General features: G+C 40.8%; 1 pseudogene; it reads right to left on the minus strand.

Annotated features, from left to right (window-relative positions):
• Window positions 1-4,321: 4,321 nt before the first annotated feature.
• On the minus strand, window positions 4,322-27,225 carry LOC112297237 (small ribosomal subunit protein uS2-like; annotated as a pseudogene).

Genomic DNA, 27,225 nt, shown 5'->3' on the forward strand with positions numbered 1-27,225 from the left:
AATAAACAAACATAATTGAAACAGACTCATGGATACAGGGAACAGGCTGATAATTGCCAGAGGAGAGAGGGCTTGGGGGACTAGGTAAAAAAGGTGAAAGGATTAAGAAGTCCAGACTAGTAGTTACAAAATAGTTACGGGGATGTGAAGTACAGCACAGAAATGTAGTCAATAATAGTGTAATAAGTATGTATGATGCCAGGGGGTATTGGAAATATGTTGGGGGGCACTTTGTAAACTATACGATTGTCTAACCACTATGTTGTACACCTGATACTGATACAAAATTACATTCAATATAAACTTTAATTAAAAAATAAAATTAAAAAAATAGTCAACTCCAAGTCAAGAGAAAACAAATATTGCCACACCTGCCTTGAGTGATTTGTCTATACAATGAGCTTTATGCTAAAAGAAGAAAAGATGGAACTTAATTGGGCTAACAGTGTAAGTAATATGACTGCTTGCTAAATATAATCTTCGTTAATACCTTCAGATAAAGTTGTGGGGGAAGAGGGTCTTCCCCTTCCTCTGACTCTTGGAACTACCTGTACCTTCCAAAAGAACTGAACCATTGCCATTAACTACATTGGGTCAACTCTACAGCATAAGTTGAAGATCTCTTTTGCTTAGCTCTTTAGTCTTAGCACGATTCTTAAGAGTACTCTCCCAAAATTATATAGCAAGAATGATGTGTAGAAATAACCTTTGGCAGTACTGTTTGTACAATAATAGCAGTGGCTAACTGTAAACCACTTAAGCATATATCAGCACAAGAATGGATAAATGAAATATTGTTTATTCATAATGTGGAATGTTATACAGATGTGAAAATTAACATGAATAAATGCCACAAGCATATTAATGAGTGAAAAACACATTGCCAAAGGACAAATACAATGTAATACCATTTATATTGAACTTTAAAAATTCAGAAATGGAGATGTGTGTGTACTAGTAGACCGAAGTAGAGATATGTGGTAGACAAAAAAGAGGTTTGCTAGCAGAATAAATATCAAATATAGGAGTTTTAGAGGACAGTGAATGTGAAAGTTAATAAGGGAGAGAGAAAAAGAAGATTTAAATGTATTAGTTACCGTGTTTTTCAGGCCATAAGACACACTTAGGTTTCAGAGGAGGAAAATAGGAAAAAAAATTTTGAAGCAAAAAATGTGGTAAAATATTTACTAACATAAAATTTCACCAATGTAAATGTAAACAGAACTCAACAGCAGCATTAACAACCATTGTTACTGACTTTAAGCTTTAAGTATGGAAACTCCTCTAATCATCAGGGAACCCCAAGAACCCCTCCTCACTACTGTCCACATTTATGAAGCTCAGTTCCTCAGAATCACTAGTATCACTATCTTCACACTGTTCACAGAGGATGTCATCTTCAGAGCCGTCTAAGGCATTGCTGATGCCACAATTCTTGAAGGACCTCACGATGGTTTCATCCTGAACTGACTGCCGTGAGGTTTTCACCCACTCACACACTGGGGTAGTAGTGGGGCTCTGCATTCGTCCAGCTGGTGTCAGATCATGATTTCCAGCAGCCATCCATTCGTTCCTCTCTTCTCTCATGAAAACTTTAAATGGCTTGTTGATGGAAACGTCCAGAGGTTGCAACTGGCTGGTAAGCCCCCCAGGAATTACGGCTACATGGGTTTTCTCTTCTTTAAATCTCTTTTCTGTGGCTTCAGTGATATGTGCCCTGAACTGGTCAAGCACTAACAGAGCAGGTTTTTTCAGAAGCCCTGCAGGACGTCTGGACCACACTTTTTCTATCCATATTTCATGCCATTTTCATCCATCCATCCTTTCTCATGAACGTGAACAATAACTCCTCTCAGGATTGCCTCATTTGGCATGTTTTTTCTCTTGGAAGTCAGCACTGGTAGCAGTTTGGCGCCACCTGCACAGCAGGACAACACAACCGTGTCATGGGTTTCATCGTGCCCTGAGGTTTTCTCGGTTATGGTTCTGGCTCCTTTCACATCAACAGTCTTGTCTCATGGAACATCAAAGGTTAATGGGACTTCATCCATGTTCCCAATCTGGCTTACGGTATTTCATTTATTTTATTTTATTTTATTTTTATTTTTTAGAGTTATTTATTTATTTTTATTCAGTTACAATTGTCTGCATTTTCTCCCCTTCCCTCCACCCCATCCCAGCCAGTCCCACCTCCCTCCCCCACCCCTACCTTCCCCCTTGATTTTGTCCTTGTGTCCTTTATAGTAGCTCCTATAGACCCCTCTCCCCTCTATCCCCTCCCCACTCCCCTGTGGCTATTGTTACAATGTTCTTAATTTCAATGTCTCTGGTTATATTCTGTTTGCTTTTTTCTTTTGTTGATTATGTTCCAGTTAAAGTGAGATCATATGGTATTTGTCCCTCACTGCCTGGCTTATTTCACTTAGCATAATGCTCTCCAGTTCCATCCATGCTGTTGCAAAGGGTATAAGCTCCTTCTTTCTCTCTCCTGCGTAGAATTCTATTGTGTAAATGTACCATAATTTTTTGATCCACTCATTTGCTGATAGAACCCTGAAACACCCATCCAAAAGAACCCGTGCACCCCAATGTTCATAGCAGCACAATTTACAATGGCTTACAGTATTTCAAATCCATTTTTCTTTCTTGCATCCAGTACAAATTTGTGAAAAGACACAATCTTGGATTTGTATCCTACAGGCATTTTTTGCGCAATCCTAGCTTTGGTGCGCACAGCAAGGCCACATCTCTTCATAAATCTGTGGCACCACGATGGGGATCCAGTGAAGTCCTCAATGCCTTTCTCTGCCGCCAGCCGTTTGGCTTCATAGATAATCATTTTTGTAGATACTGAAAAGCCATTGTTCCTGTGACGTGTGATCCACTCTTTCATGTCTATTTCTAACTGTGGCCATTTTGCAGCATGCCCACGAAAACACTGTTTCGTTTTGTCCGTTTTTTGCAGTTGATCCTCCTGTTTCCTCCATTCCCGTATCATTTTTTCGGTTGGAGGTGGCCCAAAGTGTCTCTCTGCTGCTCTGTTCCCATGTTCTTTGGCGTACTTCACTACCTCCAGTTTAAAAGGGATTGTATATGAAATCCTTTTCTGCTTTGACATCTTTCCACAATCACGGTAGATTCAGCAGGAGACTATGGCAGGTTATCCTGTTTTTCTACAACAAAATACAAAATGACTGAACTATCAGCACCGTGTCCTTCACAGTTATGGGGGCACTGTAGCTGAGAACATCAGTGGATGACGCACTGTTATGGGGCCATCTGCTGCTGACACTGTTATGGGGGATCTGCTGCTGACACTGTTATGGGGGATCTGCTGCTGACACTGTTTTGGGGGATCTGCTGCTGATACTGTTATGGGGGGATCTGCTGCTGACACTGTTATGGGGGATCTGCTGCTGACACTGTTATGGGGGGATCTGCTGCTGACACTGTTATGGGGGAGATCTGCTGCTGGAGGGCCACAGGTTGTGCAACACTCTTGTATGGGGACAACAGTGTTGCACAACCTGTGTGGCTCTGCAGCTGTTGCCAAATTACAGCTCCCATCATCCCAACCTGTCCAAGCATGATGGGAGTTGTAGTTTTGCAGCAGCTGCAGGGCCACATTGACAGGTGATCCTGCAGTGGAATTTGTCTATGTTAATGTTAATGGGGGACACACCAGTCACGTGTTGGAGGCACGTACGGGTGCTGCAGGCTTTCTTCTCCTAACGTGCCTGCACCACCTGTACCTCCTCCCTAGCACTATAGTATGCTACAGCAGGGACTCTGCTCCTGCCTCCCTTGCTTTTCCCCACTGGGACACCCCCTCCTCCCAGCCCAGGGCCCGCAGCATCACCCCACTCCTGCTGCCACTGGCTTCCTGCAGCAGTGACCCTGCTTCTGCCTCCTGTGACCCCACTCCACTGCTGCCACCACCCTCACCCCCAGCGAGCCAGGGAAGCTACATTCGGACTATAAGACGCACCCTTATTTTCCTCCCAAATTTGGGGGGTGAGTCTTATAGTCTGAAAAATACAGTAAGTGTTAGTTCCTAAAACAGTCAGTGGCTATATAGATGTTTTCTCTACTTTTCTTCATACATTTTTTTTTTATTACACACAATATATTTGCTTTTTGTAAGGGGACATAGAGTTACAAGATATCCAACTTTGAAAGTCAGACATCTGGGCTCTTTGATGGAGAATGCTTCACAGTGAAAGCATGGAGACACTGGGGGCAGTGGAGACATTGGGGGCGGTGAGACTAGTGCCCCCGAGAGGGGTTTGCAGGTGGGCTGAGGTGGGGGCAGTGGAGAGAACTAGCCCCCGTAGTGATACATTTTGGAAGCAGCAGCAGCAGGATTTGTTCCTGAAAAGGGAAGTGGGGTTTAGAGATAAACATAAGAGCAGCATGTCCTCTCACCTTGTGGTAGTAATGGTAGTAAGGAGGACTTTGTAAGGCAGGAGGCCATGCGGAGGCACCACGGTAAGATGACGAGGTCAGAGCTCCTGGTTAGAGGCACTTGGGGTCTGATTCCAGACCCTTTACTCACTTCAAGTACAGTCAAGGCACTTATTCTGTAGTTCAATTTCCTTCGTCTGTTAAATGAGATAGCATTACCTGATTAATAACACTGCCATGGGAATTAAATGAAAGTGTAAAGTCCACAGTTCAGTTTTTGGACATAGCATTTTGTCAAAGTTATGAATAGTAATGCTATTTAACGCTATTAGAGGCCCCAAGGGAGCAAAGTGGATTTGACTGGGAAATGGAAGAGTACAGAACATGAGGATGAAGTTAAGGAAAATGATCCCCCACTTTTCAGTGTTGCTCTGGGGAATCTTCAGTTTATAAAAAAATAAAGCCACAACCACTGGGCTTTGGATGTCACCATTCTTTCCACAAACGTCTATGGTGACCCTTTAATGCTCCAGGCACTGACCTAGGTGCTAGGGATGCAGTAGTGAACAAAGATCCCTGACCCTGTGGAGCTCAGTTTAGCACACACACTTGTGTGTGTGTGTGTGTGTGTGTACCATTTATTAGGAACATTGACTGCCTCTGGGCCACATCACACATAATTAAAACAGATATAACAATTAAAAATTAATGAAGTTACCTTCATTGCAATGGACTCCATTCCCAGAGAACTAATTAGTGGGGGTTCTCATGTCACAAAACAAGTGTCAGAAAAACTGATAATTATATTACAAAAATGTCTGCAAAAGTCTCCAATATTTGGGGGAAATGATAGAAAGATACCAAAATGATTGCTTTGTCTAAAACCATGTATTTATGTAAATAGGGAAATGGTTATCACAATATGGAGAGAAAGATGTTCTGATTAGCCTGTCAGGCAGATTTTATCATTTCAGTGGTCATTATTGAGGTGCCTATAGGATACTTACAAAATCTTTTTTTTATGCATGTGTTCGAAAAGCTTTTCTTCTCAGATCACTCAGGTGGCAATGGAATTGTACTTGGGACAATGACAAAAGTTACATAGGGCATTTTTTATAATGTATAAAAAGTCATTTAATATATACTCCAGGATGGCCAATACAAGCTGGTTAGGTATTTAGCCCTTGAAGTGTTCTTTTTATAGTTATATAAAAATGGTTTGCCTTATTAAAAATAAAGAAATCTAGTCTAACATAAACATATCCGCCAACAGCTTGCATTTTTCCCAGGTTTGCAAGAAAATAAAAAATACATGTGCATCTCTGAGCTGTGCATTAGCTAACCAGTTTTGGCAACACACTGCCCAGAGGTACACCACCATTGGTTTCTGACATTAAGTTAGCTTTAAGCTTATTGGCTATGCCAACAACTGAAGGCAGCTTGGAGCCCAAACCCTGTAAAGCATTTGCAGAATGTGCTACCTGTTTGCCTGACACCTTCTCAGTGGTGAGAAGTCTGGGTACAGATTCGTTAATGCAAGAGCTGGGGTCAGGCGGGAAGAGGGGTCCCAATGAATACACCTTCCAAAAACTCATTTGTCTTCTTTCCTGTTAATCTCGCAGATTGCTGCCAAGTGACGTCAAAGCACCATAGCAGCAGCCTGATGTAGTTGCTGTTCACCCGAAAATTCATTACTCACCTTTTCTCTAAAAATCTAGCTGGAACCTTTAGCTGAAATACATGTGGTTTCTTACAATCTTCTGTTTGGGAAGTGTTGGTAACATTAAGTTTAGAACATATGGATATTAAAATCTTTTGAAAATTAAAAAAGTCATTTAAAATTTTAAAAATATCATCTACTCATTACGATATTTTAATGGATATATTTGCTACACCAGGAAAAACTAACATACTTTCACTTGGAATCTTCAGCACCTCTGGAGCTGAAGGAGGTAGGGGTTTAGTATAAGGCATCCTCCCTGCAGGTATGGCTGCTGGCCTTTTTGGGCTCTTCTATCTTTCATGTTAGGAAGAATAAATGTCTTTTAAAAATGCATACATGTCCATGTCTGTCTGTCTATATATGTTTACCTGTCTGTCTGTGCCACTTTAGCCAGTCTACACACTTAGCAAATCTTTAGTTTTACCTTTGAGAGTTCAACATACATTACGCCAGTCCTCAGACAATTATTTCCACTACCAGATATCCATTTCTGAGATTGTGTGCTAATTAGCAATGAGTGACATCTTCATGGTTGGAACTCACCTCATACTGACCACTCCTGAGCCTTGCGTTAGTTAGTTGAGCACTTGAGCACGTGGACTTTCGAGGACAGCAATGGACCATCCTGGTATTTCGGATGGGATATTTTAGACTAAGCCACGGAGAGTAAAGACTAAGTTTTAGTCAATATGTTTTTAGATCTAAACTTGGGTAATGAATTACTGCTTACCTCTTAGGCTAATTTAAATATATGCCAGACATATAGTGCATGGGGTTTTGTTTGACTTAGGCTGACATATTATTTTATCTCTACTATTTGGTTATTTGAAATGCTAAAATATTAGAATTATGGAAAAACATAATTTTCCACAAGCAATTCTATTTGGGCTCATTTTACCTCCATATGTACATATACTTTTATTTATGAAGTCTACATCTCCCAGGGTGTTATAAACATTTCTCGTCCCTATTTTTTTGCTTACTTATTTTCTGGGAGTTTTAGTCTAATTTTTAATAGAAAGAGATAGATTGATGGAGGTTGATGGAAACCAGTAATCAGGTTTTTGTGTTCTGGCTGGAGAGAGGTATATGCCTTGATTTCTGGTTGGGAAATGCTTTGGGCTTCTGAGTCAGTGAAAGGCAATGGGATTAAGACAAAAATTTCTCTTCTTTCAGGCCAGCGGATTTGCATTGCTTGATTGTGTACCGTGCAGAGATCAGTAATTGTTCTTCCCATCAGATTATCAGTTCAGATTCTTTCCAGATTCCGACCACAGGATGACTCCTAGTCCTGCTGGTCTAGGTCTTACACGTTTCATTCTTTCATCAAGTATTCATGGAATTTATTCTTTCATCAGATATTTAGAGAATTTCACCTACATGCTACATGCTCTTGTACATACTGGGGATACAGGAAAAATATCTCTGCCTTTATGGAGCTTAAATTATTGTTGGACCTTCTGATCTTATTCTGAGAGTTCATGGAGTGGCAGTGTGATGAGCTGCTAGACAGATGTCATTTCACACTAAGTTCAACCTAAAACAGTTTAGGCATGTCTAGGGAACTTCAGTGTTAAGGGTCATTATTAATTCAATCTATTCTAATACCCATACATTGCCCATTAGGAGAATTAAAATTGTAAAATAAAACTGTACAGTATGTACATGGCTTTCTTATGTGGACTTTCAAAATAATAATTCCTTTAATACATTAATATTTATAAAACATTTTAGCCTATGTACCACATTAGTTATGGGCAGAGTTAACTGCAGAAGATTAAGTAACTTGCTTAAGGGCTACTCACTTCATCTAATTAAGTGAAGAAGCTGTAACTCAAACCCAAGCCTCTGACTTCAAGTTCAGTAATATTTCCATTACACTAGTCAAGCCTGCAGTTCTCAGCACTTTCCGCATTGATGTATAATTTATCAGGTTCACAGGGCAGCACATAAGAAACTCTTCTACCAAAGCAATTTTAGTTACAAGTTTCGCAATTGAGTTAGACACTGAATTTTTCCAGGATTGCTTGTCAGTATTTAACAACGTTGTGTGTACTTAGAAAACACAACGGCCTCTTTGCCTCTTTGTTCTGTTGGAACCTGCCTGTTCTGAGAGCTGAGAATCAACACTCAGCCGACACTACATGCCTCCCTATGAGGAGACTCGTAAGGGTCTACAGATTTTATTCTTTCATCAAGTATTTATAGAATTTATTCTTTCAACATGTGCTTGTGGAACTTCTCCTACATGCTGGGTGCTCTTCCACACACTGCGGATATGGTTATTGATGGAATGAAAACAACACAAGCAACACTCAGGCTACATGATGTTATCTTGACCTGCTTCTATTATCAATAAATCAAAACTTCTGTTTTATATTTTTTTCCCGACCGAGACATAATTTAAGAAGCATGGAAAAAAACATTTACCCTTTTTTACTTTAGAATAAGTAAAATGTAACTTTTTGAGTATAATTTTTTCAATTTTGATTTTTACATATTACATCCATTATTACTTTCAATATGTTGCTAGAAAGGTTTCTTTTATCTTGTTTTTAACAACTCATTATATAGTTAATGAGGTTCATTGATTTAACATGGTCTGTTGACAATCCATTTTATGCAACATACAAGCTTAGTTTCTATGTACCTAAATTTATGGAACAGTTTTCAAGTTCCCACACTGGTTCTGGGCCCAGAGCATCTGATATTAAAAGAATATGTCCACCCCTTGGACATCCATCCACCATTCCTTTTGACTACAAGGGTAAATACCCTACAATTGCATGGGGAAAAAAAGAATTGAATTGGGGGAAAAACACGCCAATGTATCCTATATAGTATGATGCTGCAGAACTTTCTTAGGAAGAAATACATAATAACAGCTGCTGCATGCACTTGCACTTATGCAAACATTAGGGATTCTCATGAGAGGAAAAGCTTTTTACTCAAAATGCGATTGGGAAATATTTCTGTATGTCTTAAGAAATCAATTAAATTTCATGCTTGATCAAATTACGCAGGTATCCATCTCTCCATACATCTAAACACATAGAAGTGAGAAATGACAAAATTGAAATCTCTCTTTTAGTTTCTAATTATATAGTTTTCTTCAATAGATACTGAAATGATTTTTCAACCATCACGTAAAAATTATTCTAAGCAAGTACCATCAATGGATGCTAAAACTTGGGTGAAAGTTTAACAAGGAACAGTATATTACATTATCTCAAAGTATCTTCCCGGAGATAACAAATTAATTACAAAAATTAGAACAGTGACTTCATGGTAGAGAAACCTGACAGATACCACCTTGCCCAAGTTTTTATAATTAACATCACTAAGAAACATCTGAGCTTCCTGTTATGATGCACTAATGGTGTACTGTTCCTGCCTAAAATATATGACGCAGACATACACTGAAGGAAATATCAGACACTTTGAGGGGCATTCTACAAAAGCGAATGGCCAAAATCTTCAAAAAGGTTAATACCATGAAAGAAAAAGAGTAAGGAATTATCTTAGAGTAAAGGAGACTAAAGAGAGACCTGACAAGTACGTGTGATGCAAAGTCCTGGGTTGGGACAAAACTTCCATTAAGGATATTAAGATAATTGATGAACGTTGAACATAAGCTTTACGTTGTTTAGTGTTGCATTAACATAAAGCCTCCTGAATTCAACAATTATGTAAGAAAACGTCTTTGTTCTTGGAATAGACGAGAAGTATTCAGGGGTCAAGGGCATGGTGTTTGCAACCAACTGTCATATAGTTCAAGGAAAAAACTAGCACACACACACATATCTATACATATACAAACGCATGTGAAATAAAATGCTAAAAAGTAAAATGGGAAAAAGTTAATTCAAGAAAACTTCCAATCTGAAAACCCAAACTAAACAAAAGTGAAAGTAATTGAAACAATGGTTGTATTTCTTACAACATGAGGCTTGGGCAACTCTTATGCTCTAAAATGCCTTTCTTACTTAAGTGCCATGAACTATGTTTCAACTGTTTTAGGTACCTTATGAAATTTTACAGAGAATGCCACTTAATTATGTTTTCTTGAACTTCCCCTTGCTCTCGCTATTCTCACCATTTTGGCAGGCTGTTTTGTTGCTGTATAACAAGGAACCTTCGGATGTCCCACAGCACCACCCCTGGTACCCTTATGTACCCACCATTCACACTCCGCATGCTAGGCATTGCTGGTGATGAGGCTGCCTGAGCCATGGGAACCCCTTGTAACTCAGTCAGCAACGGAAAGTAGACGGGTCATTCTTTCTAGTGGCATGTTGTGAGGTAATTGGCTTTCATTAAAGGCTTTCATGTGGAGGTGATGGGGATTAGATGCTGTAAGCACAGGGTGGAATATATTTGTTCTCTCCAAAGACCAAGTTCAAGATCTTTATGAATCATTCTTACTTTCCCACAGCCATTTGCAGTTTCTTTTGGAGCCTTTAAAATGCATACTCTTTCTTAGCAAGGCTTCTTTCCATCTCAACATCTCTTTAAGGCATTCTCATCCTTCTATTCAAATGGTCCTGAAGAAAACTTTTCTTTCTTTCATATATTAATTCAGCACTGAGTAACTGGAAGCTATGTGATTATAAGCCACTGTTTCCTGGGGAAAGGCCTCTACTTCTCTCGTGCTTTCCTTTGAAGCCGTAGGCAGAGGAAAACACAAAGCTTTCTTTTGTGTTATGTGGTTGCAATCACTTAATTTTATGCAAACTCAATCAAATACACAAATTGATAATTTCAAAAATTTGAAAGTTTTTACTGATTAAAAACTGGTAGGTTATAATAAAAGAATGTATCCAGCACTATTGTGAAGATTATTTTCATAATATCAGTGACGGGGGGGGTGTTCATAATTTCCTGGGGCTTCTTGCTGCTGTCCTGTCATCATCGGCTGCAAGAACAACAGTAATTTAGCAAAAGGGGTTTTTGTCATACCTGCTTTGTAATGCAGGTGTTTAAGGCAGACTTAATCAGTCCCACTGTGTCTCTTTTACCACTAAAGTTTTGCAAACATGTTTTCCTTTGATTGTATTTCTCTTTGAAGCAGTTTGAATTTATAATTAAATAGTGGTTTGGAGGAGGGGTTTGAAAATCTGGCTTTTGTTGCAAATAAAGGAGCTCTTTGGTATGGGAATAATTGTGAAAAGATCTTTGTAGTTTGTAATAAGAAGTTGGGTCCTGCTCTGACTGGTGTAGCTCAGTGGGTTGGACGTCATCCCATAAACCGAAAGGTGGCTGGTTCGATTCCTAGTCAGGGCACATGCCTGGGTTGTGGGCCAGGTTTCCCTGTCCGGCACATGTGAGAGACAACCGGTCAATGTTTCTCTCTCCCACATAGATGTTTCTCTCCCTCACCCTCCCTCTCTCTAAAAATAAGTAAATAAAATCTTCAAAAAAAAAAAAGTTGGGACCTTGCCCCAAAACCCAAGAAATGATTTGGTTTTTTTGTATGTTTAGCATTACTTTTGCTTGTTTGTCTGAATATAGATGGAAGGAACTCATGAAATTCCCGATACTTTACTCTCTCATTAGAAATGTGGGATCACAACAACTTTAGCGCTCCAAGGCATGTAGCTAAAGTTACTGCCTGGATAATGCTGACGAGGATTTTCCAGGTGTACTATTTCTAAAATTTATCTGTCAAGGGAAGCACCTATAACAAAAGCATCAAACCACTTTTTCTTCTACTGCCTTATTCATAACCACCTTATTCCCACTTTACAAAGAAAGACATTCTTCTCACCCATCCAGGATATTTCTATAGTTCTTGACCCTGCTGTGTAAAAATTTCCCTGAGACAAAATAAAGGAACACTTAAAAATATTGCAGCCCTGACTGGCGTGGCTCCGTTGGTTGGGCATCGTGCCACAAAGCGAAAGGTCTCTGGTTGGAGTTCCAGTCAGGGCACATGCCTAGGCTGCAGGTTTAGTCCCTGGTAGGGGCGCATAAGGGAGGCAGCTGATTGATGTTTCTCTCTCACATCCATGTTCCTTTCCCTCTCTTTCTCCCTCCCTTCCTCCCTATCTAAAACGAACAACCAAACAAAAAAAAAATGTTGAGAAAGTGAATACCTCTAATGAATACCTGTAATACCTCTAACGGCTGCATAACAAATTCTTTTCTGAGTCCAGTGCTTTATAATTCTTTGCTTTCAGTATAATGATAGATTATTAAGAATAATAGATAGATTATTAAAATTAACAGAGCTCCAAGCTGCTGCTTTGAGTTCCTCTGGACCACTTTTCCCTCAGCTCCTTGGTTCTGCCTCACACAGGTTTCCCAGAAAGTGGGCCCCTGTTGTATGTGTGGTTGGGAAGTAGCCAAATACTGCATGCATCTCCTCCTTGATTGGGTCCCTCAGTACCAGTAGCTTTCAGATCCAGGACTGAGGTATTTTCTGCCTTGCTCCCTCCTGAGGTGTGTGGGTGAGGGGAAGGCAGATGAGAGACTGGGGATTGGAAAACCTGATTTTGCAGCACGATATTTTGAGGAGACATGCAGATCAGAGCCACTGTAGGACACTGGAGGGATGTGGCAAGGCAGCAGCCTTAGGCTGGGCACAGGGGTGAGAGCCGGACCACTAAGCTGAGTACAGCCCACTGAGCACAGAGCTGAGGGGGAATAATTGGCACCACCTCTTGAGGGAGTTGGGTAATGAATATCCTTTAAAACATGGGTGATCATTGGCACAGCAGTTAAATGAATAATATAATCAATAATTTAACCATTTACTTAATTTTATAAATCTAGTTTGTTTCCAATGCTTTGTCATTATAAATAATGCTATGAGGGATATTCTTACACATCAATCTTTGAGTGTATTTTTGATTATTTTTGTGACACAACTTCTAGAAATGGAATCACTGGATCAAATGATATAAAAGTGTTTATACCAAATGTTTATACCAATTTTATAAAGCTGTTTATACCAATTTCTTTCCACATAAGATTTTATATTCCAATTTACACCCTCACTAGCAAAGCAGAGAGTACACACCTCACCAAGTAATAATTATCCTTTTTACAGACTTTCCACCATGAGATCAATGATAATGTTGTCTTGTGCATTTATTCAAGTGAATCGCTTTCTGTATTTAGTAGTAACGAAACCAGAAGAGACACTGGCGTTCGGGCTGCCTGTCACTACCAAACCCAATAGGCAATGACAGGGAGTGAATCTTTCTGGGCTCTTTATTCAGATGGCCAACGATCTGAGAAGATGGCAGGTTCATACCCTAAATAGACCATCTTCTCTTCTCTTTCCAGGCCAGACTTTTTATAATGGGGAATAAACAAGGTGCAGTGAGGGCTTTGAGATTCAGCGAGGACTGGGTGAAAGAAGCTGCAACATTCCTGTCCTGGGCAGTCAGCTGTTCCCAATGGCGGGTGGTCATCTGTCTCTCCCTGGAATACAAAGGCCCGGATGCCTCCACTTGTCCCCAGGCGGTACATCTTTAGCGGTGCCCCAGGAGGTTGGCTGTTCCTCCCAGGAGCCAGGACAGGCCTTATCTGTAGTTTCTGAAACAAAAGCTTTCATATACACATTACTTGCTAGACTTATAACTTTTTACCTTAAGCTAAAATTTGCCAACTCTTGAGTCCCCTCTCAGTAACTTTTACAAAAATTAATGAGTAAGATTTCTCTGGATTAAATTTGAGCATGTTTCACAAAGTGACTCTCCATCTCAATTCCATACAGACGTTAGAAGGCGCTGCACCTGGTGGTCATAAGACATTCCTTAGTAGAAGGACTGTAGACTCTGCGTCCCGAACCACCCCTTTCTCCACCCTCTTTTTCTCAAAGGCACAGAAAGTGTCTAAATTGTTTGCTAAGCATTCAGTCCAACTGCAGCATGGTAGGCACGACTGTGGAATAGAGTCGGTCACTATCCGGACTCAGCTTCTACTTCTCGCAATAGCCTTTCCTCCCTCTTTCATCTCTCAGGGCGTCTCTCTCTCTCTCTCCTAAGCAAAAATAGAACTTCTTTTTGCCTTTGTAGCTCATTTCCTGACCCCATTTCTCGCACGGCTCACTTCTTTAACCTTTTGACTTTTTAACTAAGCATTTTCTTACAGTTTGAGTCTTGGTTCTGAGTTCTTTCTGAGCCAGAACTCAAGTACTGAGGTTGCTGAACAGAGGTCTAACACCTGGTGCCTTTTTACCACCAAATTAATAGCATTATTGTGATTATTTTTCTAGGTGTTTCAACAATGACCACATGCTTTTAAAATAATTTAACATAGTTTCAATTAAAATATAATCAATTTTTGAAATTACTGTTATATTTCACAGCATTAAAATTCTAGTCCGCATTACGTGAAGCTGTACTCTGGTACGTTCTTAATCTGCTTGCCCTCAAAGTCCTCCTTGTTGACACTCTAGCCCTAAATATGTATTCTGCTTCAGGTTGTATGATGGCCTCCACATGAAAATGTGAAACATATGAAGATAATGTGCTTATTTTTAGAAAGGTTAATGTGTGAAATATTCCAATACAAAAGTCTCAAAAGATGATTTTGACTCTTCAAAGCCAGCTCTCAGAAACGCCCTGGAACCTGGTCAGCACGGCTGGATTCCGCCCTGGTGGAGATGCATGCATTAGGGACCTGATGCTGTCCTGCGTTTGAACCACAGAGTGCTATGGACTGAATGTTTATGTCTCCTCGAAATTCCTATGTTGGAATCCTGATTCGCAATGCGATGACATTAATAGGCGAGGTCTATGAGAGATAATTGGGGCATGAAGGTGAAGCCCTCATGAACACACACAGTTAACTCCTTTTTTTCTAATCCCTTCCTTATTAAGCACCCCTTCTATGGTTTCCCTTCCTCGGTAGCTGGAATTGTAGGCTGGCTAAGCCGACATAGCAGTTCGATCTGCATGATGCTCATATTTACTTTTGCAAATTAATCAGTTGCCATTTATTTTATTTTATTTTTAAGATACTGTTTCTTTTCCATCAACCTTATTTCCATTCTGAGTTTGTAGAAGAACCGCTTAAGACCACTCAGTGTTGTTCCTACCCACTCAGGGGCCTGCGTGGTGGGGGCTGCAGCCCCGTCTTCAGTGGCAGCTGAGTCTTCAGTAGGAAACTGCTGAATAGGCACAGAGGACACCTGCGCCTTCAGACCAGTCTGTGACCTCAGGCTGGGCAGCAGTGAACTTGGGAGCCAGAGAAGACCACGCACCCTGAAATTCTTCCTTAGTCACGGACTTTTCAGCAGCGGCCTGCTCTTCCTTTTCATTGTTGTCAGGATCTCCGTAGAAGTAGAGATCAGGCAGGACGTCCCGTGGGTGTTCACGGGAGATGGTGCCACACATGTGTAGCACTTCCGGGGGCCAGCAGGCAGCACATCAGACCCACTGAGTAGCCCCCTTGTGGTTGCCAGGTTGGCAATGTCCACAAAGCTCAGAGGAGAGTCTGTGTGACACAGAGCAATGATGGTCAGGTTGACATAAGACGCCTCTGTGAGAGGCTGGTGGTCAGCCCTGGGATCAGTAACCATAGAAGTCTCGGCTTCCAGAAGGCTGCCCCGATCTGGTTAGTGAGCGTTCCAGGAGTGAAGTGCCTGGCGATGGGGGTGACTGCAGTGGCAGCAGCAACCTTCAACGCAGCTTCCTGCACGAGGTGACACTGAGAGCAGCGGGGTTTTCAGTGGCAACAATGGCACGAGCTGCAGGCAGAAGCTCCTCCCAGGTTCTCTTCAGATTTGTGGTGTAGATGCCGCCACCTTTCCTTTTGCAGGTGTGCTGTTCCACTTGGAAGTCAAGGTTGGTGCCACCTGAATGGGTTCTTGCTTCGAGGAATTTGAGGACATCCCCCTGCTTCATTTGCAGGACATCAAGAACTCAGGACTTTGTGAAAGTTTTCCTTTAAGTTATGTGGGAACCGAGAATGCAGTGTAGGAACTGAGAACAAAGCCATATGGGCCCTTCTGCGGGTAGCATGGAAATGCTAACATTTATTTTTAATTAAAAAAAATAGGTGTCATACTCCTTGAAAGGGCTGAGAAAATAAATCTTAAAAATAATTTAACATAACAGTTACGTAGCAGAGAGGTCAAGAGCTCAGCCTCTGGATCTGGGCTGCTGGGTTCAAATCTCATCTCTAACGAGGATTAGCTGCGTGGCCTTGGCAAGTTTCTGGGCCTCGGTTTCAACATCTGTAAAATATGATAACTAATAGAATTTATATCACAAAACTAGTTTATGTATTAAACAAGTTAATTCTCATTAGGTGCTTAGAATAGTTATGAAGCAAACAGTAAGCACTATGTCACTGTAAGTTAGCATTATGAAATAAATGGGACAAATTACGCATGCGTGTGAGCTGATCTCTCAGTGTTCTTTCTCATTTCATGTCTAATTCTAAAACCCTGTATATCTCACAGTCAACTTTTTTCACATTCCGTTTTTAGCAGGCTTAATGTTTTGATGATTTTGTTTAGCTCAATTAGACGGAAGTTGACATATGCATGTTATCAATCTGGAATTAAGCAAGTTTCCATACATAGATCTTACCAAATGTCTCTATGAACTTGTCTATCATAAAAGATGTAATTTGGATTATTGAAGTCTTTGCAGAAGAGGAAGATGATGACAAAGTGGTAACTGCAGACAAGCAATATGTGTGCTGCTTGGAGAGTGTTAAAAGCATAGAATGATGCATAGGTGGGAACGGGCAGACAGATGAGTAGATGACATTGGTGGACAGGAGAGCCTGCGCTGTCCCTAAGTGCTTCAGACCTCAGGGCCAGTTTTACGTCAGAGCTGGTCCATTTCTGTTACATCCCATTTCTGAGGTCACCAGTAATGGGATTGTAAATAACAATTTCGGTCCAGAAAGAACAGATTTTTTATACTTAAACTATATTTCAGATACTATTTGATCGTCTCTGGTCAGTGTTATAATTTTTAAGTGTTTCCAACAAAAAGCATTTGCACCTTCAAGAAATGACTCTCTTGCACACGTTAGAAGACAAACGACAAGCAAAGTATATGCATGCAAGTCACAAAATTTCTGCCTGTGAATAATTAGTGGTGTTCATTGGAAGCCTAGGAGGTAACAAATAACAGTTCTGGGTGTTAACGCATAACACTGCATTTCCCTTCTTATTCTTTTCCGCCATCTTCTTATTTATTTGTTGGTTCTATAACCTGGCACTTGCTTCTCACTCCTGATGTTAAACATGCACTTTTTCTGAGTGTGGACTTCAGAGGGTGTTCTGTCGGTCATTGGCCCTCTGTAGTCGAACAAAGCCCTAGCTTTGTGCGACCACAGAGTGGGTGTGAATGCTGGAAGCCTCTCTCCTCAGCAGCCTCAGGGGCTCCTTTTCTTTCGTGCTTTAGGGGCGCTTTGTCCGCTTTTGAATGCTGCCTCTTTGGCTGCCTTTGTGGCAACAGCTTGTGCTCAGATGTGATTTAGTTGTAAGCTGATTGCCGCTCTGTGTGTGAAGAGAGCATGACCAGTTTGCAGGCAGCCAGTCGGTGCGCCCCCAGCCTGTTACATCAGCATCGCATGATGGGAAGCCAGGCAATGCCAGACAGTCTCCCCTTTTGCCTGTATTTGTTTTTTTGTTTTTTTTTTTGTCTTTCAAGGAAAAAAAAGGAAAGCCTGGGAAAATAGCAAGAGAGGCCTGCTTATCCTTGAGAATTGCTGAATGCTATTCCCGATAACAGTGTTTTTTAAAAAATTGAGTTTCTAAAGTAGGAGAGGGGAAGTAAAGAGAGACATAAGATTGCGGCAAAAATAACTTGCAGTTTTGTGAGACTTGGGCCCAGTGTATCAGCTTTATCTGTTCTGGTACTTTATTGACTCCTCTTGTACCCTGTCCCCATTTTTTCTAGTGGTTACATTAATTTTTACCCTGAAACTCCTATGTGTGGTAACAGAGACAAAGGAAGTAATACTTCTGTCTGTTTGGGTTTTGATTAACTTAAGTGGAACTTTTCTTCCTGTTTACTGAAGGTTCTGAATAGTGTCCTCTGTATTGCATTGCTTTCAGCAGATTGTGTTTTTTAAATAGTGAGCTGGTCTCCATCCTTAACTTGTGTTGTTCCTCAGCAATGTCACGCTGGGTGGGGTGGCATTTTTGAGTCACGTGACACACTGGTGTCTCACATGCTGTCATCTGAGGACTGGGGCAGCGAAGTTCCTCTATCTCAGGCATCGGGAACAGTACCCTGCCCAGTGTCCTGCTTTAGTAATGGGCATCACTATTGACGGCCCATTTCCACAGCTGGTTTGGCTGCAGTCAACGGTGTTGTGACTCTGAGTCTGAACGTTTTTAAAATAAGGAGCTTATTCTGCTGAGGTGCACTAACACCTCCACTGCGTGTGGATCAGACTCTGCAAAGCACCTGCTGCTGCTCATCTACAACAACACGGCAGAAGTATCTCTTTGATCACACAGGGCTAACAATGGTATCTCCGGTGATATACTCTTTGTCAATCATAGAAGGAAACATCTGTGTTGAAAATAATAAATTATGTTTTCTTATACTTCTGGGAAGAGAGATCAGTTTCTGGAAAAACGTGTTCTAGTTATGAAGCAGATACAGCAAATCACTGACCTCAATTTTTTGTCATTTTAAATTAAACTCATTTGTAATATTACTTTATACCTGTCTTTTTCCTTTGCCAAAGGAAGTGCCTAACTTTACCTTCAATGTATTACTTAGTACATTTTGCTAATTTGATGACATAAGTCAAGGAACATTCTCATTGCAAGAAAACTAAGAAAATGCAGAAAAATAAAAGAAAATCATTCCATTATTGTGCTGCTTAAAGGAAACCTCTGCAATGCTTGCTGTGTTGGTTGGTGGACAGATTATTTGTGAGGTGGCCTGGTGAGGCTTCCAGCCATCCAAGTGGGTCCTGGCATTTTTCATCTGTAGCCCTTGTCACAGCTGAAATGATCTCATCTTCTGTGTAATTCAAATTTGCTGGCTCTGTCTTTCAGTAATATATACATATATATATACACACTCCATGAGGACAGGTGTTTTCTTCTGCTGTGTTCACTGTTGTAACCCAGCACTAAGAATGATGTCCCGCGCTAGCAGACGCTCACTAAGGGTTTGTTAAACAATGTTTTAATGAATGAGCATAAGTAGCCTTATTTTTTTAGTAGTCCTTCCCTGGTTGCACTTATCCTGTCTAAGCAATTTTGTATCCTGATATTTCAGTTAACATTAAGATAATATTTCCCTAAGCTTTTAGGAAGGATTCTTTGTACAGTGTTGCAGAAGCAGGTGCTAAGAGTATGGAACACCCTGCCTCTGAGTGCTTAAGACAGGATTCCTTTGTGTTTCTTATTAGATGATAATTCTTGACTGCATTCCTTCTGCCACACTTGTCAAGCCACTTTCTCCAGTTCCCATTGCAGCGACGGCAAGGATGATGGCCATGGCTGCCTTCAGTGATTCCTTCTGGACTCACTGACCTTTCGAACTTGCCAGAGTCCTTCAAAGGGCCTTTGCACAAGCTATTCCCTTGCCTGGGAGACTCTCCTTTGCTTTTCAGAGAATGGCACCTTCGGCTCTGCTCTTGGCTGTCAGTTACCAAAGCAGGCTCTCGGGACCCGATGTAGCGTTTAAGGACACGTGCCACGACCTGACGCGTCAGTTATGTAATTATTCATGTCTATACGCCTGTTCCCCTGTTCTCCTACCTCTTACTGGAATGTTTTCATGAGAGCATGAAACTTGTTTTGTTCACTGTGTATTCTGTAGAGAGAATAAATAAATTAGACAACTCTTTATTCAAGAAACATTTATTAGATTTACGTGTTCTACCACGTTATGTGCTAAACACTAGGGAATTGCCAGGGATACCACCCTGAATGGGGAGAGATTCGACAGGATCTGGGGGTGTGATATAGTTCTAGGCAGTAAAGATAGAGGGAAGAAAAACTCAAATCGTTATCTGATTACAGTTTCAATAAATGCTATTAAGGAAATTACTAGATATTATAAGAACACAGCCAGCATCTAGCTTGGATGGCTTGATTCATTCCAGATACACTGACCTTCTATTCTGTCAGAAAATTAGATAATCAGATGTGTTTATTTACTGCTCTTCAAATAAATGGCATGGATACCTTTTTCTTTGTTTCTTTCTAATGAGAGACATCCACTTACATCAAAGGAATTAGACCAAAGAAACCAAGTTCCTGTGTTGATCCTGCTTTAAAATAATAGCCAGCACTAAGGAGTGCAACCTGTGTCTTTCCACAGTTGCTTTTTTAATGAGCAAATAAAATTCTGTGAGACATGCACGTGGATTAGACCTTCTGAAATAAGTCAAATGTCAGAGCAGAAAAAGAAATTAGCCTAAAAAAGAAATTAATGCATTTAATCCCATAAAAGATGGCTTTCATTAAAGTCAGTTAAATATTTAATCATGAAAAAGGGATTTGTCTTGCATATGGCAGTGAGCTGTATTGTCAATGGTAGAGTGCAGTTTGGGGGATGTTACATAAATTTTATTCTGAGGTGCTATGCTAACTCGGTGACTGAACTAATCTCCATAGATCCTTGGAAAACACTTTAATTTTCTCAAACCAACAAAAACAGTGAGTGAATTTTATTAGGGGCGAGTAAAACAAAAATAACGTAGTTTAAAAACAATTATTCTTCAAATGCTTTGTTGACTAGTCATATGCAGCTCTTTACTGCCCTCTACTGATCAATTTTAGAAATCCTACTTCTTTCAGAAAAAATTAAAACTCCCCCATCATTAAGAAAATAAATTTAGTCATTTCCTTAGATGGATACATTTAAACGGTCTCTTCACTGGGAGGTAATGTCTCAAGTTGCTGTACATTAGTTTCTCCCCAAAAGTAATAACAAGGAAAGAAACCACAGCATTTAATTGACATGATCTTAGAGACCTGGGATCTCCAGCGTTGTGGTTTTTTCCATTCAGGAAATATTACTCTGTCTCGCTTAAAAAAATAAGATGTGGAAATAAATAAATTGAGTCAAGCTCACTCACTGATGTAGTCTAACTTCACACAAAGACCCTTCACCAAAAAGGTCTTTCTATTGAACTTGTGGGTAGTTAAATGAATTCCAGTAGCTTGAATACAACTTTATGGGAAATACATTACTGTACCTTCTAGCCTGAATATGACATTGAAGATGTGGTAAATGAGTGGGGGTCCTGTTTGATTTAGAATCATGGGATATATGGGCCAGAAGTGAATCAGAGTTAAAAAAATAATAATAATCCAGTGCTAACCCTTGACTTAAAATGAGCCAACTGAGGCCCAGAGAGTGAAATGACTCTCAAAATCACACAGAGCAAAACAGCGGTTGATTCAGCTACCCCTGAGTTCCCCTTCCATTCAGGATCCACTGTTTTTGAAAAATCCACTAGTTGTGTTTAACCTGGTTTGACTTGGATTTGAAAAATTCCTCCTGTCTTCTTTGTGTGCTCGAGAGTTTCAGGTTCCTTCATTAGACTTAATGCTCTTCTGCTGCTCTCTGGTGACAAAAAGCATGTACTACAGCTGCAGGTCTTGGTCAAGCACATCCTGCTCCATTCATTCCACAAATATGTATCTCTACTAAATGCCTGCCAGTTACTCTAGACACTATAGTTTCAGCGGTTAAAAAAAAAAAAAAGACAGAATTCCTTCCCTCATGGAATGTATGTACTAGTCGAGAGAGATGAGATAGTAAGCACATTGTATAATACACAAGGCCCATGGATATAATAAATCAGGGAAGGAGGGAGGAGTGTGTGGGCAGAAAGTTGCTACTTTAAATAGCATGTTCAGGGCCTCGGTGAATACACGACATTTGAGAAAAGACTTGAAGCTGGTCAGGGAATAAACCATCTTGGTGTCTGGAGAGGAATGGTGTAAGCGGAGAAAAACGCAAAAAGTGCTGAAGGGAGAGAGTAGCTCCCAATCTGAGGAGGTTAGTGCACCTGAGCTGAGTGATGGGGGAGCACCAGAGACAGGACGGAGAGGTGCAAAGACGGACAAAGGCGGGCCTTGTGGGGCCTGTTGGCCATAGCAGGATTTTGGCTTTTCTCTGGGTGAGATGGGGGACCTCTGGAGCTTCGCGAGTAGAGGTGTGATAGGAAGTGTCATGCACTGTTACAGGGTTACTGTGACTGCTGCCTCGTGAATCACTGTAATAGTAGGAGCCAAGAGGCCAGTTAGAAGGCCGAGGCAAAATGAGCACCTAATAGATGGATATGGAGGTGAGTCCCTGGACATGTTCCGAAGTTAGAGCCAGGGGCAGTTGCTGATGATTTGCTGTAGGACGTGTGCAAAAAAGACAAGTCAATGCTGATTGGAAAATGTTTGACCTTCAGAGGGAAGGATGGAGTTGCCATTGAAGGAGATAGAAAAGGCTGAACAAGAAGCAGATTCTGAGAAAAAATTCAGGAGCTCAGTTTGGGGCATTTTAATTTTTATATTTAGCTCCAATTTACTATTTATGATGCTTTTCATGTCCTTATGTAGGGTGAAATTAGCATCTGTCTGGCATAGTTTTTCTTCTATCAGAAAAATACCTCTTACTATTTATTTATTTTGAGATACATCTGTTGGTGATAATCCCTTCAGTTTGTTTTTTGGGGGAGGGGGGCTCTGAAACCATTTCTGTTTCATTATTGAAAGGTATTTTTATGGATACAGAATTCTAGGTTAGCAGTCTCCACCCTTCTTCCCAATACGTTTGATTGCTTCTGACTTTCATAGTTTCTGACAACTCTGTTGTCGTCCTGGACTTTACCTTTGGAATTTATTATAGCTTTATTTTCTAGCTGCTGTTGCATCTTTTTTTAGTCACCAGTTTTCAGCAATTTGATTTTGATGTGCTTTGTTGTGACTTCCCTTGTGTTTCCTTTGTTTGGGGTTCTTTGAACTTCTTGGACACGTGGGTTTATACTTGTCATCAAACTTAAAACATTTTGGGTCATTATTTTTTCAACTACTTTTTCTCTCATCTCCCCTTTCTGGATCTCCAATTACATGGTGTTCAATTGCTTGATATTGCCTCACAGGTCACTGATGATGTTTTTTAAAAAAAGTCTCTTTCTCTCTGTTCTTCATTTTGGATATTTTCTATTGCTTTAAGTTCACTTCAACACCTTCAAGTTCACTGATGTGTGGTTAATCCTTTCTGCACTTTTCCTTTTCGATACTATTCTTCTCTCTCTCCAAAGTACATTTGACTCTTTTTATATCTTCCCCTTCTTCCCTCATAATGTCCACATTTTCTCTCACCTCCCTAGGCATATGACCTGTAAACATAATAGTGTTTGAAATTTATTGTTTGCTCATTTCACCATCTCTGTAAATTATGCTTCTGTTGTTACTGATTAACTTTTCTCCTGGTAATAGTTCATATGTCTTGCTCCTTTGATGCCTATTTTTAAAATTTGAAGACAGACATTATGACTTTTATGTCGTTGGGTGCTAGATGTTGTTGTACCCATTTAAATAGTGTGGACGTTGGTCTGGGGTGCGGTGAACCCTCCTTAGGTCAGTCTGATCCTTTTGAGATCTACGTTTTGTTAGTGTGAGTTCAGAGCACCCTTTGGTCGAGAACTAATTTATCCCCGACATTAAGACGATCCTCTTCCAAGGGTTTCACCCAGTGCTCCATGTATTACAAGGTGGTGGAAATATTAAGTATTCCCAACTCTGTGTGTCCTTCTTTATTAGAATTGTTTTGCTGTTGCTTTTGGAAGGTATTTTCTCTAGTCTCAGGTAGTTTCCTTTCACCTATGCTCCAACAGCTACTCGGACAAGAGCTCAAGTCTCTCCGCGAGGCTCTCTCCTCTCTGGGATCTGCCTCACACGTTCTAGCTGCCGTGGTCTCCCTGAACTCAGGCTCTATCTCCCCAATGCAGCAAGACGCTGGCTCTGTTCAGGTTCCTTCTCATGGCTCGATAGCCTGGAAACTCTCTCCAGGCAGCAGACTAGAGCCTGTGGGGGGCTCCTCTTGTTCCTTTCTCTTCTCTTGAGGATCACTGTCCACACCCCTACTATGCAGGGTCCAGAAACCGTAGTTTTGTATGTGTTGTCTGGCTTGCCAGTTGTGTAATGTTGGGCTGTTGGTGGTGGTGGTTAAATCCAGTCTCTGTTATTTCATCTGGACCAGAAGAAGTCCCTAGGGTGTTTTAATTTTTGAGATGTGTCTGTTGAATATGCAAGTGAAGATATCAAGTAGGCAATTAGACATATGAGTTCGAAGTTCAGGAAAGAGATTCCGATGGAAGATAAACATTTATAATATAAATTTATCACCTATCGCCTTGTATAATTTCTGCCCACTTTTGGCTCCATCTTATCAGAACTAAATTGTTCCACATTCTATCTTGTCAGGTTTCTACTAAGGAAGATACAAACTAAATAAAATGATAAGAGTGTCATAAAGCTACTCTTCCTAGCTACATATTTATTATATGTTAACAAGGCCTATTCAAGGTCAGTACCTTTACTAAGGAAGCACAAGGAGATTTTACCTGAAGTGTCCATTCCTACTAAGAGTAGCCTCCTGGAGTGTTACATGCAAAAGGAACCCGAGGCCACTGCCAGGCTCAGGGGCAGAGTGCCCTGATTGATTGCTAAGCTCTGTTGTGAAGTCAAGAAAGAGAACAGAGGCCACTGCACTGTGTGTTTACTCCACCCGTCTTAGCATAAAAAAATGGATATACTTGGGTCAAGTACAACACAAATGACACACTACAGACTACCGACTATTCTTCTTTCATTGAGGTAGATATTAGTTAATTATCTCTGAGAAATAACTCATAAGCTTATATCTCCGAACCCAAATCAGCCAAGCACACAAATGCCTGCCCCGTTTTCTCTAGCACCATGGGGTTGGAAATAGAACATCTACTTATTCAAAACTGTAGGTGGTTTCATTTGACATCATGGAAGGTTGTCGCTAAGGAAATCTTTTCTCTCTCCTTTCCATCTTGTTGGGCTTTCACTGGGACCTCACTTCTTTCTTGTGTAAGGGGCATGCAAAAAAAGCAATCTCATTCTCTAACCTAAAAGCTAAGAAAAGATTCACCTGTAACATCAGAGCTAAACCTTCCTGCAGTTACATTGGGTTGCCCCCACCTGCTGGGTTTGAATAGCGTTGGGAATATAGTCAGCTCTCAGCGCGTACTTCATGAATGCACTCATGTGATTTTTTTTCTCACCTTGATTAGACTATTTTTGAGGATTTTGTTTGGAACAATATGTTGACACAAGAGGCTCACAAAGCATCTCAGGAAAGTTGGGAACCCTCAGCCACATAACAGCTACTCAATGGTGCAGATCAGACCTTTCCCCAAAGGTGAACTTGCATGAGCTATCAGAGCCCAACGTGAGATGGAGGTTCCATCATTCTACACAGACCACCTGTCAAAGGTGAGAGTCAGCCTCTTCAGTTGACTCAGCACTTAGTCACCCCAGGGAATTGCATTTGCAGCTGAGGCCTAGTTCAATATGGCAAATATTTAATGAGAGCTCACTCCACGGCAGGGTTTCTCAACGCTAGCGCTATTGACGTTTGGGGTTATCTAATTCTTTGTTGTGCAGGGCTGTCTAGTGCACTGTAGGATATTAAGCAATCTCAAGCGATATCCCTGCCCTCTACCTATCATATGCCAGTAGTATTTTCCAACCTCCCTTACCCCTAGTCTTGACAACCAAACTTTGTCCAGTGTCCCCAGGGGTAAAACTGCTGCTGTTTGAGAATCATTGCTCCACACCCTCACCTTTATAAATAAACCCTTCTTGAATTATCCTATTTTGAGTATGATATCTGTATCCTGTTGGAACTATGACTGATACACAGTGCATGCAAAACTAAATGAGCTTGATGTTCATTTTGTAAGCTTTGAGGAGAGATAATGAGCATTCGGTTAACTTATAATGTAAAAAATACATTAACTTATAATGTAATGAAAGTTAACTTATAACTTTCACTTTGGCTAGTAGAAAGTGTGTTTGAAGGGCTAAATCTCAAATTCAGTAGAATGCCTGAAAAATATTCAAAAACATTCAAGACATGATTATGAGGGCCTGAAATCAGGCTTCCCCACTGAATGAATGGGAAGAGCTGTGCAGGCAGATGAAGCCTTCATTCCTGGAGATGGTTGGAGAAGTCCCCAGGCCTATTGTCCTCGGCAACCTACAGTTATACCTGCTCACTTCTGTAGCCTTATGGATTTCGCTATTTTTTAATATATTTTTTATATGTGAAAGTATGTGGACAATGGTGTAAGCTAATTCATTGACAATGGGGATGGTAAAGAGGGGCTGGGTTTCCAAAATATGGGAGGAGCAAACTTGATTAGACTTGGCAGATATTTCACGTGAGGGTGAGAGACAGGGATAAGTAAGAATGACCCACGGATCTGCTTAGGAGCCTAGATATGTAAAATGATAATTTTACCAACTAAGACTGGAAACACAAAAGGAAGAGCTTGGTTTGGAGCAGTGGTTTTAAACATGTGGTCCCTGTACCAGCATCATCAGCATCACCTGGAGACTTGTTAGAGATGGGACTTCTCAGACAGCCCTCGGAACCAGGAGCTCTGGGGTGAGACCCAGCAATCTGCTTTAAGAAGACCTCCAGGTGTTCTGATGTTTGACAGAATGTGAGAGCCTTTGCTTTGGAGAGAAGGTAATCATTTCCACTGGAGACTTGCTGAACAGTCCAGTAGGACCTGCATGCAGAGACTGCTATCAATCCCACTGTGGTCAGTCCTACGCAGGTATTTTTTGAGTGAATGAGGGTGTCAGGCTCTTTTTCATTTTTTTTTTCTGTTTCCTAAGAATAGCAAATAGGGTCATAGGGAGTATTTCTATTAGAAAAGTGACACAAAAATTTGGATGGTTATGGAGTTTATATTTTAGTATCAAGGCTACCCTTTCTTTCTTAGCCCTGGAATTTTACTGACTAACTGGTGTCTTTGTGTTTATCCCTTTCCACTGCTTTCCTTTCTGTGTCATAACACTAATAACTAAGTGTTCCGAGTACTTCCTGTGCACTGTTCTCAAGTGGAAGCACGTTGAGAGGTACGTTGGTGCCATCTGGACTCAT

Source organism: Desmodus rotundus, chromosome 11 (genome assembly GCF_022682495.2).
Source record: "Desmodus rotundus isolate HL8 chromosome 11, HLdesRot8A.1, whole genome shotgun sequence".
NCBI lineage: Eukaryota > Metazoa > Chordata > Mammalia > Chiroptera > Phyllostomidae > Desmodus > Desmodus rotundus.